The following is a 21,593-nucleotide window of genomic DNA, read 5'->3' as shown; positions in this document are numbered from 1 at the left end:
AGGTAAAGTAACCACGGAAAATGCATTATGGTTGAAGTTAAATAGTCCCAGCCATTAACAAATGGGCCAATTGCATCCAAAGAAGAACAGCAGTAAGTCACCTGATGCTTCTCGCTAATGTTTTCCATTCTCTGGGCAAGTTTTCACAGTTATGCAAAAGGACTTGACAGGCTCAAAAGATTCGGAGAAAAGTTGGTTTAAAGGATCAGTATGCTGTGACAACATACTAATTTCCACCCCTTCTGGCATGACTTTACAGGAGCTATACTACAGAGTTCAATGGTTTCACCCATTTCTTCTGTTAGCCTATATGTGACATTCTTTGTGTTGTTGGTATAGTCTACAAGCAACCTGTAGAAAAGCAAAGGGAGAAATTTAAAATCTTATAAATGTTTGCTTGTGAATGTCGTTGATTTTTAAAAATGTACGAAATTGTCGTCCTCTTCTGCTCCTTGTTTTGAGCTTCCATGTGTAATCATCAGACAATGAGGGCCCTGTTGGGGTTTATTAAACCTTTTCCACATCCCAAGACTCACCATACCGTCAGTTGTTTTCATTAAAAGCACACACACAATCTTTTCAGCAAACTTCCATTCCTTAAGATCTGGTCATTTTCCATTTAACTCAGCTTTCTCCCTCATTTGATTTTAGATTATATAACTGTTGCCAAATTAGACATGTGGGTTTTTTTTTTTTTTTTTTTTTTTTTTTTTTTTTTTGCCACCACTGCTTCTTATGATGTTGAATTAGTATTTCAGTTTGAGCCACCCACTGGAAATATCAATAGCCACTCATTCAAGTGACAAAATTAAATTTAGTTTTTCTTCTGACCGCGGCGTGGAAAGAATAGCTGATTTCACCATTCATTTGCCTGGCCTTATAGAGATTTTCTAGTTCCACGATAAAGATCCCAGAATCACAGAATATGAATTGAGTTCCTGTAACGCAGAAAGCAGAGCTCTGCCAGGTTCTGAGCATTTGATCAATGAGAGATGGTGTTGGAGACCCACCCAGCAATCAGGCCACGTGCTTCTCCATACACACGCTTCCTCCTAGTGAACAGCCCCTGCGAAAGTGCCAAATGAACCCTTTGCAAGCCTCGCCTGCATTTAGCACATGGGTATGTGGTCCGGCTATTTTTACTAGATACAGGGAAATCTGCTGAGACATGGATGAAGTGGGGAAGCAGAAGAAGAGGAGTAAAGTTCTCTTTGGTAGAGAGAATTTTGAGAAAGCTGTTCTCCTTTTGGGTGTGTGTGGAGCTGTATAAAAATACTATCTGGGTTCATACTTTTCCTTTTCTTATCAGCTGGGTAAAATTCCATTGTGCATATATGGTGCATGCCAGGAAATGGATGGGAAAGTGTGAGGGAAAGAAGGAGGCTGGGGAAGTTGTGGAGAAAGAAAGAAGAAAAACAATTTTGGTTTGGAAAATGTCATGATGAGTCTTAATTCTATGTAAGCTGATAACAAATAACTATAAAAAAAGCTATGCCAAGAGATTTGGCAGTCATCTTTCAATCAAAAAGGAAAAGACTTCAGAAGAAAAGCCAACAAAAGGGAGTTAGAAAGAACCTGATGGTTTCTCAGTGGTATTTTGAGCCATTGGAATCCCGTTTGAGTGTGGAACTTTTTTTGCCTCAGTGGAAATATAGTTGCAGCTTCAGAGTTCACCTTTCCTTAAGAAGTTTATGCCTCTGTCGTGGAAGGCATCTCATGGGGTGGAACCTCCCAGTCTTCCCTTCCCTTTGTGGTGTAGTTATGATATCAGTGCTTCACTGTGTCTCTCTCCTAGATCTTTTGATGTATCCCACATCAGTCCCGTCCCATTTGAACTCAAGAACAACCAAATAAACCTTTCTTTCAAGTTTCCACGGTCTTGTGACTTATAACTGCCCCCTGCTCTTTGCAAAGCAAACCCAACAAACCCTTGGGTTTTCAGATCTTTAACTCATTTCTTATCCCTAAGAGATGTTCAGTGGAACATCATCTACTTGATATAACCACTGTGCCACATATTGGAAACTATTGACCTTGTGTGTCTTTTGTAAGGATAAGTGGGCACCAGGCCTGGTTCTTATTTTGAAAGATGCTGTTAGTAGTGGAAGCAGGGGAAGATTTTACTTCATATGACACTGAAGTCACCAAATGTCATTCCTCTTTTCAACATCTTTAATTATGTAACTGAATAGATTGTGTTTTTCTTTCTTAATTTCTTCTACAATCCGTAGACTGTTTAGTGACAGCACCTAACAGCTCTCCAATAACTGCTCACTAAAGGGACTGATAAGTGTTGTATTTAAACATTAAAGCTCAATACCATCATTGATATCTGTAAATGTTTTCCCAATGAAACGGGTAAATATGCTGAGGATTAGGAACATTATACAACCATCAGAATTTATACAATAGGAACAGAGCCGGATGCATCACTCTGGCCTGCTGTCTCCTAGTCTATTGCTTCTTTTCAGTTTACTGCATGCAGTCTGCATATTTGCAGTCTAGTCAATATAAAGGTTCCCTGCAAATAAGCCAGTATGAACCCCGAGTGGCATATTGTTCAACCCCCATCAGCTGAGAGTGAGAAACTTTGGAACAGTCATCTCTAAGTGGGATGTCTTTACGAAATCCCTCCCCTCAAGGCTCAGGGATCCATGTGGAAGAGGAGGCAGAAAGACAAAGGGGGGGGGGGCAGAGGTGATGGATGACTCTAATGAAACAGCTTCTTTCACACACAATTCGACTGAGACACAGAAGAACTCAAAGAGACCTGAAGAGGTTCACACTAGACAAAGTCTCATCACTGAAAAGGTGAATGTATCTTACCATTTCGTGGTTACTCTTAACCATGAAACTATTTGCAATTGATATTTGCTGGGAAAGATAAATCAGTTTCCTCCAAGGCAGCGTCATTGGGTACATCAACTACCCCACAAGGTGGGCCCAGGAGTAACTGACAATGCAAAATGGACTTCATGTTCCTTTTGTGTATATTTTCTGTTTTGTTTTTCTTTTTCTTTTTTTTTTTTTTCTGCTTTTATCCTCATGTTGATTTCCATTTTTATTATTTTTCCTATGTTTTTCTGGGAAAGAGACATGGAGTTGGATGGGTAGGGAGGTGGGAAGGATCTAAAAGGAGTTGAGGAAGGGGAAATAATATGATCAAAATATACTGCATGAAAAAAATAAAGTTAAAAGATAACAGTATGAGTGTATACAGATATAAATGTCCTACTTTGATCTGAGAGACAATGTTTTGGATTATGATAGTCAAGACTGCCTAGGGTGTCTTGCAGCCTATAGCCAAGAAACCCAGATTTATGATCTTTATTTGTCAGATGTGAGCTTTGCTATCTCTTTAGAGAGTTCCTCCCTGACTTTCAAATCCAAATTTGGAAAGCACTCCAGCCCCGTTTATTTTCTTCACATCACTTTCAATATTTTCACTCCTCTCAACTCCCCACAGAAAATTACACATTTGTTGGCTGGAAATGTACTCCAGGGGTAGAACATTGACCCTTTGATTCCAGCGCCACAAGACAAAATTACATGTTTGCTTTGTGTGTTTTTTTTTTCCTATTTGTTTGCGTCTCTTCCCAGAGGGCAAATCTATGTCTATTCTATTCCTCACCCTCACTCTAAATCCAGCACTTCAAATGACTTTCAACACACAGTAGGCATACAATACCTATTCAGCCATCAGCTAGCTACAGAATAATTCAAATAACAGCATATGGAAAGGTGAAAAAAATCAACACAAATAATGCCCTTTGGGGGCTTCTAATCCACTACGAGAAAAAAAAAGCAATATATGCATATATAAAACTATATATATTTGAGGACTATCAGAAGCCACCATTTCAAAGATGCACTGTAGACTTTACATTAAACAATGAAAATAGTATTTTGGTTCTGTCCTGATGTTGCTATTGATATTCTGATGCATACTAAATCTTGAGACAGGAAAAACACAATAAAAGGGCATCTTAAAATTGATGAAATGCAGCAGAGTGCATGTTAAATGGTGACAAGCTGTAATGAGAAATACACCATAGGCAGTATTTATCAAGTATGTATGTGCCTTGCCTTGATGAATGAATTATATATAGAGTGAGTCATCAGGAAAAACATAGATATATTGAGCAGGAACTAACCCTTTATTCACAAGGCACATTGTGACTTCAGTGGCAGATACAGCCTAACACTAGCTATGACAATTCTTATTCTATGTACTTGAACAATTTTTTGAGTCTCTGTTTGCTAATCGGCAATATTTAATGAAATTAAAAGATGTTCTGTATATGGATATTTTAACTATTTTTATAATTTTATTGAATAACTTCAGAAATGAAACTCATTTAATTTCTTTACAAATTAAAACAATTCAAATATAAATACATTATTTCTTCCTTTTCTTTCCCTTTTTCCTTTCCTTTCTTTTTTTATTTTCCTTTCCTTTTCTTCCTTCAAATGCTTCCATGTTCCTCCCAAACTCTCTCTCAAATGGATGATTTCTTTTTCTTTGATTACTATTGTTACACACACACATTATATGTGAACATACACATATATGTAAACACACACATAAATATGACCTGTTAAGTTTTCTTAGTGTTGTGGTGTATATGATTTTAGGGCTGACTACTTAATAGTAAATACCAGTTAGTGGGCACACACCTATGAAAAATGAATTCTCACTCTTTAAACAGTGATTAGCAGCCATTAGTTCTTTGTCTAGTGGAAGGGTTTTCATGAGGTTTCTTTCACGTTAGCATGTGTTTCCCAGTCTTGCTTAGGTAGCCATATTGATGAAGTGTCACGGGTGTATATTAGGAACATTTTCATTACTGCCTTTGAAATGAGTAGAGGGGTCCATTCATCCGCTCAACTGAAGCCTCACTTGAGAGCTAAACGGCAATAGCTTTACAGGAAAACACTACTGTTTTCTGGAACACACAGGAAAATCCTATGGAATACATACACCCTGGGCTTTCCTCATCTCTCCCACAGGGAGTGACCCTTTCCGGCAATGAGCTGTCTATCTCAGCAGCCCACAATGAGTTGCTAACCTTACAAGGTTCTAAGGAGACAGAGATGATGCTTCATGCTCTTGTAAGAGAGCCAGAGCTCGCATCCTCCACCCTACCACAGTGTCTAGTTCTTAGGTAATGCAAAACAACATGGGCATGACGAGCGTCCAAGCCTTATTTAGAAGAGCATGGCTCATGGAGCATGAGCTCAGCCCCAGGCCCGCTAGCTGACATGCCAATTTGCTCAGTGCTCCTCTACAAATGACTTAGGTAGGTTTTTTCTATCTTAGGAAATGAGGAGAACATTTAAAAAAAAATATGCCAAACTCAAATTCTTGTCGAAATCTTGAAGTCTCTCTCTAAGCAAAAATAACCTTCTTCTGGATTCAGAGGTCAAAAAACACTGTTAGAAAAAAAAAAGTAACAACTCTTGAAGGAGGATTCCAATTCAGCCAGTCGTGTGCCAAAATCAACACCTCGTTGACGCAGCTGTGGTGCTGCCAGAGGAGAACTCCAGCATCAGACATCCCTGGCTCTTCTAGTCTGAGTGGGAAGAGCAGAAGATGGGAAGGGAAGAAAACAGATTCACGAAATCAACAAGGTGCAGCGTGTCTCACAGCCCAGTCCCTAATTCATAGCCTTCAATGTTGTTGACCGGTTTCTCTTGAGTCAACAAGACATTGTGGTCTCACACCTACAGGCTCTGGGGAAATCAGGATTTTAAACATAGACAAAACTACTCTTTAGCTGACAAATCCCCAAGAGCTTACTTACAAATAATAGAAAATGATTTTAATGAAGTTTTGTGAAAACAACTGTCAGATTTGACAGGCCACAGAGGTTTTGAAAAAAAAATCTAAGGTTCAGACGGTCTTCAATTCAGGGTTCATCTGTTTTTAACTGTGCCATCTTGTACTAGTCATTCATCCTCTGTGTATTTATTTGGTCCTTATTTTTAACCCTGTTTTATCCTTATTATGTACCACACTGATACCGTATTGGCCATGTTTGAACTTGTTCACCTCTTTTTTTTATTGGGAAGGTCAGGTGATTAAGTAATCACATGATATTTATCAATCTATAGGAGTTATGGAAATGTTATCTTTTACCTTTTAATTTAGATGAGAAATTGATACCATTCACATATAAAGATACAATTATAAAATAATACTTTATGAATGAGTACATCATTTTTACATCTTTGTGTGTTTATGAATGTATATATGTCGTGTGTGTGTGTGTGTCTGCAGGTATACATGTGCTATAGCATACCTAGAGGTTATGGACAGCTGCAGTGTTAATATTCACCTTTCACCTTGTTTGAGAGAGCTTTTGTTTGCAGCTAGACTCTAGGCTTGGTTGCCTGTAAGCTTCTGCGAATTCTCCTATATTCACTTCCCAGCTTGTTTTAGGAGTGTAGGGATTCGGGATGAGCCTGATGCCATGTCCAACTTTTACATGATTCTGGGGATCTGACCTCGTGTCTTCGTATCTACATGCAAATATTTTACTCCCTGAACCATTTCTCTAGCTAGGCGATCATTTCTCCCATTCAAGTGCTAACTAGGGCTGACCATCCTTAGCTTCCTAGATCAGAAGGGGCCTGGATCGTGAGAGTGTTTGACTCCAGACTAGAAACCCAGTCTAATTTCAAACAAGCTGTTTTGCAGAATGGAAGAACCCTTATCCACAGTCATCAAGACTGTCCGGGATTATCATCCACCCCTGGCCTTCCTCCTGAATGACACAAACTCTTCATCTTTCTATCCTAAGAGCAATGGGTATGACATCAGCAGGTAAAACGAGGTACATGTCTGCTTTAGCTATTTCACAGTCTTGTTACCAGGAAAAACCAATATAAAGTATGGTGGGAGGAAAGATTAGTTTGCAAATAGTGTCTTAAGCTGATATCTGTGGTCAAAACCTTTGAACCCCTATTGCCCAAAGAACAATAGCAGCTATTGTTAACGCTGTGGTCTTTCCCTACAGCTTTGTTTCTTTCTCTACAACATGAAACAGGCTAGTGATTATAGCTTCTTTCAGCCTTGTTTGTTTGCCCTCCTATGGAACCAAATTCCCCAAGTACCTGTCCCTTTGTTACTTGTTATCCACACACCCCATACCCATCCACTCCTGGTCCATGAGTAATCTTTCTCCTATCTGGGGTGCCTTCCCTTCTTGTGCATCCCACTCAAAACTGTTAGCTCCTCAAAACAACTGTTTCTCATGAAGCCTACTTTGCAGATACCATTCCCACTCCATTTCAAGGATGCCCATCTTGTCTTCTAAACCAAACTCTTTATATAAGTTCTATGTTTATGCTGTCTGACCATTGCAGTAAGGGAGGGAGCTCTCCTGGAGTCAGTACAGGACACACCTAGACACCAAATTCCCAGGTCAAATGAGATTTATTACCCTGGAAGGGCAAGCAGAGGGTGGGGCGGGGGTGGAGAGGTGGGGGTTGGTGGGGGGATGGGGGGTTACAAAGGCAAACAACAAACACCAAGAAGATGGTTTTATTTTTTGTTTTGTTGTGTTTTCAGGAGTGAGCTTTTAAGGAGAAAAAGGATGGGGCTGTGCTAGGGTGAGTTGGTAAATTCTGACTGGACATTATTAGGCAAATAATGAATTATAATTGTTAGCCCTTGGTATTTTGTCTCAGTAATGAGTCATTGGCCCAATAAGGGAATGGAACTTGGGGCCTGTCTTTAGGAATGTGACAGTTTTTAGCAAGGGAGAGGGAAAGGGATAAAGAGGCCAAACCTGTCCGCACCATGTTCGCCATGCTTGGGCCTGCTAGAGAGCCCTTCAACTACGTTTATGAATCTTTATGGAAAGCATGTAAGGGCTAGGGGAATCTCTGAGGAAGAGATCAGATAAGAGGAAGCGAGCATACATAGTCATCTAACACAATCTAACCCAGCAGCAAGTGAGCGGCTTCTGCCATGCAGTCACTTGAGGACACGTGTGTCCTAAGTGGCTTGACTTTCAGGGTCTTCAAATAATTTATGTTTTCTAAATCGAGTTTATTTTTTTTTCTGTTATGCAGGTAGGAATTGTAGAATGACTTTTCTTTACAATTATAAAATTCTACTGGACAACGACCTGGGCAGCTGTGCTGACTTAACACCAAGTACAACCATTCTCTAATAACTTAGCAATAAATTTTTATTGAAGATGGGGTACCTAAGGTTTTACAGACATTGTTTTAAGTGCTTCGTGCATTTTATTTCTTTTCCTTTCTGCAGAGAAGTTACAAAAGGTGAGTACTGACATTAGCTTCTCCATTTTCTTTTTTTTTTTTTTTTTTTTTTTTTTTTTTTTTTTTTTTTTTTTTTTTTTTTTTTTTATGGTATGCATTCTTAGATCTTTTTTTTTTTTTTTTTTTTTTTTTTTTCTTTTTTCTTTTTTAATTAAAATTTCCACCTGCTCCCCGTTTCCCATTTCCCTCCCCTCCTCCCAAATATTGCCCCCTCCCCCCACTCCCCTCCCCCTATCCCCACTCCTCTTCTCCTCCCCCCACACCATTCCCCCTCCCTCTCGATACTGAAGAGCAGTCCAAATTCTCTGCCCTGCGGGAAGACGAAGGTCTTCTATCTACGTCCAGGAAGGTGAGCTTCTAAACAGGCTAAGCTCCCACAAAGCCAGTTCATGTATTAGGATTGAAACCTAGTGCCATTGTCCTTGGCTTCTCATCAGTCTTCATTGACCGCCATGCTCAGAGAGTCCGGAATCAACCCATGCTTATTCAGTCCCAGACCAGCTGGCCTTGGTGGGCTCCTAATAAATCAGTTCCACTGTCACAGTGGGTGGGTGCCTCCCTCGTGGTCCTGATTTTTTGCTCTTGTTCTCCCTCCTTCTGCTCCTCATTTGGACCTTAAGAGCTCAGACCGTTGCTCCAAATTGAGAATCTGTCTCTACCTCGATCCATCGCCAGATGAAGGTTCTAAGGTGATATGCAAGATACTCATCAGTATAGGTTAGGGTCATTTCAGGTTCCCTCTCCTTAGTTGCCCAAGGTACCAGCTGGGGACATATTGGTGTCCAGCTTCTCCATTTTCAAGATGGAGAAATGGAAGCCCAAAGAAATAGGATGGAGCTATTGAACCAGTGAGCTAAGATGCAAAAGCCGGCAATCTAACACCATAGCCTGAACTCATGAGCTCTGCACCCTACTGTCCTTCATCTACAAAGTCTCCATATAGCTTGATTCTCTAAGCTGCTGAACTGCCAGCTCTCCGGCCAATGTTGTCCAAGTCTTTTCTTATACCTATTGGTTTAGGGAAAAAAATGTAAAAGGTCGAATACATTAAAAAAAAAAAAGTCCCCTCTTCCACACTTCCCCATGGGCTTGCTGTTGGAACTTCTGCTTTTGTTTTTCTTTCATCTCCCCTACAGCTAACAGCCACTATTGCAGGGGCACGGCTTCCTTCAAACACAAACACTGGTAAGTACCAAGCTGTTAGGAATCCAAACAGCTTCTGAATCAGTCACTGTTTGCCGCTTCCTCTAACAAATATCTCTTTGAGATTCAGGAGTGATTCAGTCACACATCCCACACCTGCCAGGCAGAAATCAGCTGTCCAATCTCTGAGCTGCCAGGAAGCACACAAGTTTCAAGGGTAAAAACCAACTACAGAGCAGCCTAGAGTCATGATGCACTTGGGAGTAGACCACAACCCTCACTGTGGAAAATTCAGTAGCCTGGAGAGGAACCCTGGAGAGATAAATACTGAAGTAGGAGAAATAATGACACAACAATGTTGCTATTAACCAACATAAAAACATCTCTTTAAAAGAATAGCAAGGGACTGGAGAGATGGAGAGATAGCTCAGTGGTTAAGGATGATTCCTGGTCTTCCAGAAGTTCCGAGTTCTGCCTCCGGCACCCCTGTCAGGTCCCTCACAACTCTCTGGATAACCAACTCCAGTGCCAGGATAACTGACACCCTTGTTTTCCTCCAGCACCCCCACACACATGGCACCCATTCATATAGACATACATCCGTATGCCTACATAAAACTTAATGATAAAAAAAGAGAAACTCCACAGAAGAGGTAATGGAAAGATTGCAAGAGCCAGAGGTGGTGTTCCACAGAAACAGCGTCTTACAAGTCCAACAGGGCTGGTACACATTTGAACTCACGAATCTATGGGATCACGCAAGACCTGAGCATGTTCAAACCAGACAAACACCAGCCCTGGCCAGCAGAAGTGCACACACAGACGTACCCCTAATCAAGAAGCTCTTTGCCATTGATAACCCTTGGGAATGGGAAAATCCGTTTTCTATGGTGGAACGTCGCTGTGTGTATCAGCCACACTCCAGGGCAGACCTAATGCCTAGGAGTAGCCAATCAACGCAAAACAACCTCCATGATTTTGTTTTGCTTTGTTTTGTTATTATTTTTGGTCTAATTGATTTTTTTGTTTGTTTGTTTGTTTCTTCTGAGACAGAGGAAGAGAACTTAACACTGGGTGTCTTAGGAGGTGGGGAAGATCTAGGGAAGTGCGCGGAAAGAATATGATCAAAGTAGTTTGTATATTTTTTCTTTTAAATAAAAAGTACATTATATGGATCTATAAATTTCCCAATTAGCTAAAAAAAATTAAGAAAAATTTAAGCCCCCCTCCCCCCCAGACCTCTATACAGCAAACATTCTCATCTCATTCTAAATCAATTTCTTCTCTGGATTATAGGCCGTGAACTTCTGAAATTGAATGAGAAGTTGGTATGAGCTGCATACATGTTTTTTTGTTTTGTTTTGTTTTGTTTTTTTCTGGGCAGAAAACCTCTCATTTTTAGACTTTATCTTGCTAAGAAAACATTTTTGTCACAAACTGAAGTTGAAACAAATACTTCATCCATTGTGAACCCAGCCTTTGGTCCCTCTGTGCAAAATGCTCCCAGGTGGTTTAGAAGTTCAAATATTCCTTTGTCTTTTTTGGAACCCATCCCAGCAAGAGAAGCAATGTGTTTTGAGAGGAGAAAGCAGCCAAGCCCGGATAGCACCTACCAAACACCAGGAGGTGACCTTGACTCTCCTCAGGTTTCCCTCTTCTCCCATTTCTAGTCCTCCAGCAGTGCCTTGTGGTGCTCAGGGTAATATGAGCTGTCAGAGGTGATTGTATTGGCTCTGAAGAGGAATGGCCATGACAGAAGTTGGTTTGCCTTATTTTTGTGCATTGCTTGTTGCGATCCAGAGTCAACCCCCATCTTCCTCTCCTTCCCAGATTCTAGCCTTGGCTATTTTTTTTGCCCACAAATCTTTTCCTGCTCACTTCTCAATTGCCCCTGATTCTTCCTTCTGTCCTTCTCCCCCACCTTCTTCATGTCTTTTCTACATAGTCCATGTAGATCTGGAAATTGGAATCATTCTGCCAAAGCCTCCAGAGTGCTGGAATTACGGGCTTGGTTTATGTGACTGTAATACATCTTCAAATTCTCGATTATAAACACACTGACCTTGTGTGCACTCCAGTCTTGTTGAACTACTTGCTGCAAGGATAACATTTGATTTATTTGTAATGTCTACTCCTCAGGGAAGAAACTACAAGCCCAAAAGTCAGTCAGTCAGTCTTGTAACACCAGATGCTTTGTTTTTTAATGATACAAAGTGGGTCAACGTTGTGGATATTAAATCATACATTGTAAAGGGGGAAATATTGCCTGCAAGAGACAGAAGCTGATGGTTCGAGTTAAAGAGGGCTAAAAACCAGTCGGAGGCCACCCCTGACTGCTGTGACAGTGAAGGAGCATTTAAGCCTGGCAAATCTTAGTCCCTGGTATTTAAGTGTCCCAAGTTCCACCAACCAAGCTAACCAGGCAGCCTACGCTTTAGCATTTACTGTATTAAGTTAAATTAGCGTTTTCTTCTATGTGGGTAATAGCAGCCAAAAATGTGGTAAACACTGGCTTAACGCATTTTCATATTTCCTATGCCTTTGTCTAAATACAGAATGCACCCCCCTCCCTTTATTTTTAAAACCACTCCTTCAGGCTTGATTTTCAGCTGTCCTGAATTCCATTCTGATTCTAGAAATACTGGTTTTTTGGGCAGAACCACTGCAGTTTGCACTCTTCTTCTGGGTCCTGTTACACGAGAATTACTTTTGCAAGTGGTGCTCATAACTTCATCAAAGTTATTAACTCGTACTGGGTCACAATTCGGGAACTGATTGCTAATAAGTATATGTGAATATGCCCGTTTCTCCAATAAGAGAAACTAATCTTTACTTTCTTCTAACTCTTGGGTGCTCTGAAGACATCCCAAATACTTTACGATTCTGCATAATAAAATTAATTGAATTTCAGCTTCAGCAAAACCAGTCCATCTAGGAAAGGCAGCGGAGATAATTAGAAACATAGACTCTGAAATTAGACTCTGTGACCCCAAATCTAGCTGTTGACCATCTGTAAGTTAGCTAACTGCTCTCATCACAGAAACGCAAACAACAGTATCCATGTCAGTGTGTTATGTGTAAAACCTTCATGCAGCAATTACAGACTGTGAGCATTCAAGATATTGTTATTGTTTGGGAAAACAATAAACACAAAATACATAGAAAATATATTAATACTTAAAAAAAACTTACAAATCTCAAGTCTGCACCTGGCAGAAATGCTTCCCTGTGTCTATCTTCTTATTATTTTGGTTTGTTTATCTTACTTGGTTTGTTTGTTGTGTTGGGAGCAGGACTGAAAGCCGTGTGAACATGAAGTAAATGCTTTACTGTTGAGCTATATCACCAACCTGTCTTGGTGTTTTCTCTTTTGATTGACAAGTAAAAAAAATACATATTTATATTGTACCATATAATGCCTTAATATATGTTTATACTGTATGATAGTCAAACCAAACTAAGCTTATCTATCTCTTCAAACATATCTATTTCTTGGGTATGAAAACATTTAAATTACTTTCTGGTAAGACTGAAATAGACCGTACATTAGAGGCTCTTTTTTATATTTAGTTTTTTAAAGGCCTTTCTGTCCATTTTGAGTGTTAATAAAAAAAGGATCAAGGAAGTTAACTGTCAAGGACAGCTAGAGAAACTTATAATGCTTTAGGACTCATAAACTGGTACACAATTTGGTACTGCTAGAATACTGATTCTAGCAGCATGTGCAGATATATTCAATAACTAGAATATCCATTTTCATAAACCAAACCTCAGATACTGGAAACACAGAGAGACATAGAGTGACTTCTCCAAAGTCATGTTGACTGCAAGTGATGGAGCTGAAACTCGTTTTTGCAACTCTCAGAACCTGAGGGTTTAATGAGGTTAGTCCTGGTGTTAGCTACTCAGGGGTACCTCTGTTCCATGTCTCACATTTCCATCACAGGAAGCAATCCTTGTGCCTGGGCATCAAACTACTTCACTCATGGTTAAGATGTACCAGTAACTTTCCACTGTCTCTGGAAGCAGTGGTCAAAGTTGGAGTAGAGAGACGGGCTTTTGAATATCCAGTAGATACTAAGTAAGCATTTTCTGGATAAGCTGATAGAATTTTTAACCTCAGATAGACTTTATCTTCCGTTTATTTATGGTGTCTATTCATTGGATATTACATGACTTTGTTCCCTTCTTGTACTCGTGTCTCTTCTTTCCTTTGACAAGATACTTGATAAAAAGCAATTTAAGAAAGAGAAGATTCGTGGTAGGTCATAGTTTGAAGACACCATCTGTCATGGGCAGGAAGTTTTGATAGTTGGAATGAGACAGCTGACCACATTGTGGCCGTAATCAGGAAGCAAAGAGAGCTCAATGCTCAGCTCAGTTTCTCTTTCGTATCCAGTCAGAGATCCTAGTACATGAGAGGCTGTACTCACATTCAGGGTAGGCTTCCTTCCTCAGGTAAACCTTTTTGGAAATATTTTCATAGATACATCGGATAGAGGTAGTTTCCATGGTAATTCTGAACCCAGTCAGATTGACAAGGAAAAGTCTTCACAATACTTTTTTAACTCAATATTTACATGAAGGTGTTCTTTTAGGTTCAAGATTTTATAGAAAAGCCTTTGTTTCAGAGAAGCAATTCAGATTTATAGATTAATTTTTCTAAGAACTATTTCATCCTCTGTTCCAAGCCTCTCTTTCCCAAGGTTAGATTTAGTTAAGGAAAATTCTTTCCCAGGTAGAAGCAGCCAGTTGTCCATTAAAAAAGTAGTTCTAAGGATTCCCATCTTTCTTGTCTCCATTGGGTAAGGCAGAGACAAATTTCACATGAGTTTTCAAACAATAACAATTGTTAAATTATAATGACCAGATCTCCACAATTATATTGGAAGGAACCCTGGATAAGCTTGTTTCTTTAATGTGCTATTGTTATGAATATTTGTTTGTTCAGAATGAATGTTTGGCTGGATATTTATTTGAAAAGCATGCCACTGTTTAATTAAGATACCAATTCTTGAGACTAGAGTAGATATCTGGATTTCAAGAAACTCCAGTTGAAGTAACTGCAGTGATTGGCAGTAAAGGTCACATGTTTTGTCAGCAAGAAGTCAGGCCTCTTTAGCTGATTGGAACAAAGCCCTGTGTTAAGGGCTGCTGACATTTTTGGCTGCTGATATTTTTTGGTCCTGGTTCTATAATACACATCTGCAGAGACACCATAAATTTGGCAAATGATTTGAAACTTAACAGTGCTTCCTCTTATGTATCTGTGCCAGGATGTCTGGTCCTCAGACTTTGGCAGGTGGAGATATAGAAAAGTGTAACCCACAGAAACTATAATGGCCATGTCACACTCTTACAGGTTGAATGTCATATCTTCTTTCCAGATTTTTATTTTGAATCTGACCATCCCCAATGGAGTGATATTAGAAAGACGTGGCAGAGGTGAGGATGGGAAATCAGGAGGATGGAATCCATAGATCCATAGGTTTAAGAGTTAGCCAGAAATACACTTAAGCTATTGGCCAAACAGCATTGCAAATAATATGTTTTCTCTGTGATTATTATGGGACTGTGCAGGATAGAAACCTCCTACAACAAATTGGTGTAACAACCTAAGAAAGATTGGGAAGGAATCCTAGGGGGGAAAAAAAAAAACAGTGAAGCATGGCTTAATGCCATGGATCCTATAAGAGAGGTTTCCCTGATTCAGTGGTAGCAGAAAAAATACTATGCAGTTTTGAAGCAACAGCTTTCTGGGCTGTGCTGCCAGGGCGAACTCCTGACTCTTTCAGGAGACTGAGCATTTAAATGGGTTTTGTGGGCAGTGTGCTGCAAGTTACTTGGTGACAGCATGGACCAACTGGTTATCAGAGTTGAGGTGGTGAGAAAGGCTCCCCCCCGGCCATCTCAGAGGCTTCTGCCATGTTGGATGGGGCAGAACAAGCAGACAAGGCCATATTTGCCCTAGCAATGCCACTGTTTAGGTTTTTAAGAAGCACTTAGCATTTTAAGAAGCAGTCCTGGTCAGAAAAGGATTGCAGATACACAATAAAGACAAATTAAGATGGAAAAGACCTCTAAATGGGTCACAGTGATGAATAAATGTACAAAGACCTGGGAGAGAGAAGAAAAAGAATATAGACAGCTATGAAAAGTATTAAATAATTCATAAAAAAAGGTAAAGAAATAAAAATAAGCCATGTAGCCAGGTGGTGGTGGCGCACGCCTTTAATCCCAGCACTCGGGAGGCAGAGGCAGGCGGATCTCTGTGAGTTCAAGACCAGCCTGGTCTACAGAGCTAGTTCCAGGACAGGCTCCAAAAAACTACAGAGAAACCCTGTCTCCAAAAACAAAAAACAAAAACAAACAAACAAACAAAAAGCCATGTAAAGATGGAAAATACACAGAGAGAGTCTGGGAGTCTGGATTATATATATTATTGTGTTTTCTTTGAATTTTTTTGACTATGAATGAGCTAAGTACAAAGAGACATTTCATTTTATGGGCTGCTAAGCTAAACATTAAAGGTATCTTGACTCCAGAATTTGGATCTAAGGATTTGTTGCTTTAGAAAAGAGGTTCTTCTTTTGTTTCCACAGACAATGAGAACCTGTGGATTCATTCCAGGCTAATGTGGTTTGATGGCCTAAGATCACTGAAAGGTTGCCGTGAATACCCCCAAAATACTTCTCACATCAAAAAGCAGGAAGCAGTTTAGAGAGAACTACACTCATATTCCCAAATATTGTTTAAAAATATTTATTTACATTTAAAGGGGAATATTATGCTATAGAGATTTGCATTGGTATGGATCTTGGCTTATTGATATAAATTTAAGGTCAATTTTGTAATACTGTATATATGTATTTCTGATCTTGATTAAGGTATTATATTTGTGCAGCTCATTTTTAAATGTAATGTATAATTAAGAAATATAGGTTAATAGATAATTATCTATAATAGTCAAGCTTGTAGTGATATTAGTTAGGTTTTCTAGATATATTGAGATATATTTAAGTTAGATAAGTATTCCTCAAACCTTTCATATATCTTCAGAATATGGCATTCAAAATGTTTTCAGAAGTTAAGACTTTTCATGACAATGAGACACATTTGCTCCTGGCAATACCAACAACTTCAAGAGAAAGATGGGCACCAAAGAGGCTCCTTATGGAGTTTGTTAGCCATTGGGCAAGAAACTACTCTTGCCTGGACTGCTTGATGAACTGAACATGCAGGACTCACAGAAAAATGACTGCTGAACTTGTCTAAAGGTGAGACTGTCCTTCAGGGTTCCTGCTTCATAAAAGAGTCTGCCAGACATTCTGCAGGACACAGAAGAAAGTAGCTGACAAACTGCCACTATAGGTGGAACTGTCTTTGAAATTTCCTGCTATGTGGAAAAGTCTGTCAGATACTATGGGCCAGTAGGCTGAAGATGGATGCCCTAATGGTCCAGGAGAACTTTGGGTGACTGTCCAGGCAGCAAAATGTCTCTGTCAATTCTAGAGTTTTGGAAGTTTCTTACAATGAACTTCCTGTTTACTTAGGTAATATTATATCCTTCTGGAGTCTTTGATTAGTTGAAGAATATATAGTTATAGTTTTCTTTAGTTTTGATAAAAGATAAAGTACTACTATAATTCTTGTTTGATACCTCTTTTGTTATATGTAGTTTTACTCTTTTAAAGTTAAAACCTTCCTTTTAATTTAAACAGAAAAAGGAGGTAATGTGATAGTTAATAAAGAAGCTGTTTTGGCTCTGTCTCTGTGACCTTCATGGCCTTTCTCAACGCCTAACAACAAACTCAATTTTCAGACATCAACTTTAAAGTCACTAGAGGTCAAAGGTCCTTTTAGCAATGTATTTCTTTCTACTTGGCACATAGGTCTGGTTACATTTTTCAGTGACTGACTGATTAAATTTAATTTTCAAAAAAAAAAACCATTATTTTGCTGTAAAAATCACATAAACGTTGAACAAATCCAAGGCAATAGCTACTTATCTATAACCCAACACTTAAGAACAGAGCCTAAATCAACTAGAGACCAACTCCATCCGAAAGGACTTCAGTTGAAGTTTCCTTTTCGTATAATGCTTTGTATATAAGTGAATAACAAAGCCAAACTGTAGGGATATAGTCCCACCCATTGGGGGCGTGTTCACCTCGGGCTAATGTTTACTGATAAATCTGCCAGGCATGATCCCAGCAGCCCTTTTTTCTCTGCTTTTCCTGTTCTCCGCGGGAACCTGTGGTCCTGTAAGTCTATTTCCTTATTAAAGCTGTATATACTTTTATAATCTTTCTGCATTCATTTACGCCACCACACCAAACAAACAAAGCTCCCACCCAACTACAACCTACTACACAACACCTTTGTCAGAAAATTGAAGCTTAAAATATTGTCAATGAAGACACTTGCAAACATAAATGAAAAGATGAGATCAGTAGGCTGTCGGCACTGTGGTTTTCTTTCCACAACTCTGTTTCAGAATGAAGATATTTTTGGGTAACAGGGAAATAACTAGGAATATATTATTATTATTCAAGTTAATGCCATTTTCTACACATATATACAAAATGAGTATTTTTGATTTTCAGGGGAGGAAGTTTAAGCACACAATGACAAGTGATCAGTCACCTCAGAGTCCTTGTTACCCCAGAGCATGGCTTCTCCCTCAGATCACCTAAATCAATCGCTGTCTGGGTTTCAGCTCTTCCGATTATGGTGATAGTTATAAATGACCTTCAGTATCAGGTGCTGAGCTGCTGTGCTAAAAAGATGAATTGCTTCTCCATGGGAAGGACCCAGGATTCAGACACCATTTTTCTAAGTGTTAGAAATAACTGGTATGGAGGGTGGAGGGATGGGCAGTGCTATTGGGGATAATCAGCAACATGGGCAGTGGAAATGTTTCAATATAGGACTTGATTTAAAGATCTCAGGAGAGAGAATTTATGGAATTATGATGAGGTCCTGCCTAGAACGCTAGCATCATGTGTACCTGGTGCCCAGAAACAGAGGTTACACTTACAGGACTCTGATTGCTATACCAGGGACCTCTGCTTGTAAGGGACCTTTCTGTCACAGGAAGATGAATGTAGTCTTCCAGGTTACTGTTCAAATGTGTCCCCTTGGGATGAGTGCATACCTCCAGGTCCATTCCAATTAATTCCTGAGATGAACTGTAGCTTCAAGTGTTCAGGGCCTGCTGTCCACAGTGGAAGATCACTTGGGAATATCCCAGGGGGTCAGTCAGATTGGTCTAGGAACATAACAAATGAAATGACCGATAACTCACAGTCTCTGTCCATTTCCTGCAGGCAAGTGATTAATGAACAGCCCACAGTCAAAGGCTGAGATACATAGTCAATACCTAGTCTATTTTGTGATTCAAGATAAATGATGCTTCAGTTTGTGTCAAGTGACAAATGATATCCACATTAGCATCCCCATTTCATTTTGGCTAATTACCTTATTCCCACAGCCACCACTATCATGCTTATCATCATGATTTTTTTTCTGAGTAGTTACAGGGAGCCAGAGGCCAAGCTGTAAACTTCAGGGCATACCACAGGAAAATACATGGTTCCTGCCCTCAGAAGCGTCAATTCACCTTGCATTCTTACAAGTTTCCTAAGGACCTCAAATAATGGTAATTACGAAACCAGAAGTTGACACAAGGCTGTGATTCCATCACTAAGGATGTAGAGGCAATAGGATCCAGAGTTCAAGGCTAGTCGTGCCAATGTGGAAAGTTTGAGACAATTTGTACTAAAAAAGACTGTCTAAAGTTAAATAAATAATACACACCCTACACACCCACGTGTTAATAGACATAAAAAACAACAAAAACTGTGTGATACTCTTTGGACTGGTTTTTGTGTTTCATCCATTCCCTGTAAGTAATTCCAATTTGCAGATTGATTATTGCTCTATACGGATAAAAAAACACAATGGTTTAGGTCATTTGTCTGAGGTTAGTGAAGTAGGAAGATGTGGAACTAAGGCTTCAGGCTAGAGATCTGGACTAAAGGATCCATATCTTTTTTTCCATAGACCAATCACAGCTGGAGTTGAAGCCAAGCAGAGAGGCGAAGATCATTGTCCTAACCCTCAGTAGGTTGATGAGGATGTTTGTGAGTGGTTATGATGTCCAGGCCAGCAGGATCACATTGCGATGATGGTGATCCAGAATTCATAGGCTGGGGAGATAGTGCAGTCAGTAAAGGGCTGGCAATACAAGCACGAGGACCTGAGTTTGATCTCACAGAACTGAAGTTAAAAACACAGGTAAGGTGGTCCATGCCCGGGATTCTAGTACTGTGATGGTAGAGACTTTTATGATACCCCAAACTCACATTCAGCTAGATCTGATGTTGGTCAGCCTGAGGGATCAGGTGGGCCTGATAGCACATGCCTTTAATCCCCGGACTTGGCAGACAGGGGCAGAGGCAGATCTCCGTGAATTTCGGGACAGCCTGATCTACAGAGTGAGTTCCAGGACAAGCAGGGCTACATATAGAGAGCAAGTCTAAAAAAAAAAAAAAAAAAACTCTGGCTTTCACACATACACACATACATGCACACACACACATAGCACAAACTCTAACTTTTGTAAACATTTCCTTATGGGCACTAATTTACTTTGCATCCGTTTTTTATTTAATGATTATAACTAAGTGAATGTGAGCATATATTTACTATGATTTAAAATGACATGAATCTTTGAATAGTTGAGATTTAAGAATATAATTCTTTTTGGAGAGTAAGGGGCAATAAGGGAGTTCCCATCTATTTATAACTCCAGGTTATAACATATCATTGTGGAAACTCCAGGGCAGAAACTTCAAACTATGGATGTCAACTATACAAAGATTCATTTCTTTCTAAGCCTGTGTCTACTTTCACAACAGCAGACTCCTGGTATCAGAGAAGACAGCAACTAGAAACACACAATAGTGTTGCCATTAACACAGGGCTTGCAAGTGAACTTTTGGATTTACTTGGATCTTACCATAAGGCTTAAGGGTTGCTATCTCCCCATTTTAGAAGTAGAAACTAAAGCACTGAGGTCTGGTGTAGAATCATGCAACTTCGCCTTCCTCCATGGTGTGTTAACGAAGTGAACTACTGCACTTAAGGAACTTGTGTGTTTTTGCCAGGAATTAGTTGTTTGGTCTGTGGATCTGTTTTGAACTCATGGTAGGATAGGATCCATCCTGCTGGGAAGAGGTGGACGCCCTGATTCTTGTTGACAGAAAATTTTGTCCTACTGAGGAGACGTCTTACTAACCCTGCCCCTGATAAGGAAGTCAGTTCTCCAAGGAACTTTGCCAGTTGTTGCTGTAACCAGCGTTGTGTACCCACCTACAGCTGACTTGCAAGCTGCCTGTGGCACCTTGGAATGAGAATTCAATTTGGAAACAATCATATACAACTTCCAAACAGGCAGTGGGAGAACTGGCAGGCGGGACAAGAACATTGTTTGCAAATCTTTAAATGTGCCAACAGCAGAGGGCAGTGAAGAGGCGGTTTAATCTTTGAGGAGGGATGAGCGTAGAAGCCCAGTGGTTAGGACTCTTAGGCACCAACAGCCCTTTAGGGAGGAGGTTGCTGGCAAGCTAAGTGTTGCTTGTAAGGCTTTTATACTCCAGGTACAAATAATGTATTTTTCTGGTTCTCCCTAGCTCTTGATAACCTCGGGCAAATATAACTTAAAAAAAAAAAAAAAAAAAAAAAAAAGCCTTCGGCGGGTAACTTTGCACAAACTCTCCCAACAGAGCCGCGGACAATGCCATGCCTTTAAGAGAGGGGTTCTTTGGGGGACTCCAAGAATGTCTGGGAAGGGGTTGAAACAATAGGCCAAAGGAAAACTCCAGACTTCTCCGAGCAAGGGAACAGTATCTGCTACATTCGGCAAGCATTTGCTGTAGTTGAAACCTGGGGTAGAGGATCCAGCACCCGGAGGCTGCCCAGAGGCTCCCCTGTGACTATCCAGCCTCTCACAGCAGGTCTCAGCTGCCCCGAGGCTGGCCGCGGGCAGGAAGAGACTAGGAAACCTTAGACGCAGCGGGACAGCTGCCGCCTGATCCACAGCTTGGAGGTGGCTTTTCCCTTCGTTTCCTCTTCTTTTTACCCCCCATCAGCCA

The 21,593-nt window shown here is 40.1% G+C and overlaps 1 protein-coding gene across 1 annotated transcript in view; it reads right to left on the bottom strand.

Moving 5' to 3' along the window:
• Colec10 (collectin subfamily member 10) overlaps positions 1-21,593 on the bottom strand; it is a 254,123-nt gene that overhangs the window by 121,908 nt on the left and 110,622 nt on the right. The gene's annotated exons all lie outside the window — the stretch shown is intronic.

Source organism: Chionomys nivalis, chromosome 17 (genome assembly GCF_950005125.1).
Source record: "Chionomys nivalis chromosome 17, mChiNiv1.1, whole genome shotgun sequence".
NCBI classification, from domain to species: Eukaryota; Metazoa; Chordata; class Mammalia; order Rodentia; family Cricetidae; genus Chionomys; species Chionomys nivalis.
The sequence above is the reverse complement of the archived record's forward strand: the minus strand, read 5'-3'. Positions and strand labels throughout refer to the sequence as shown.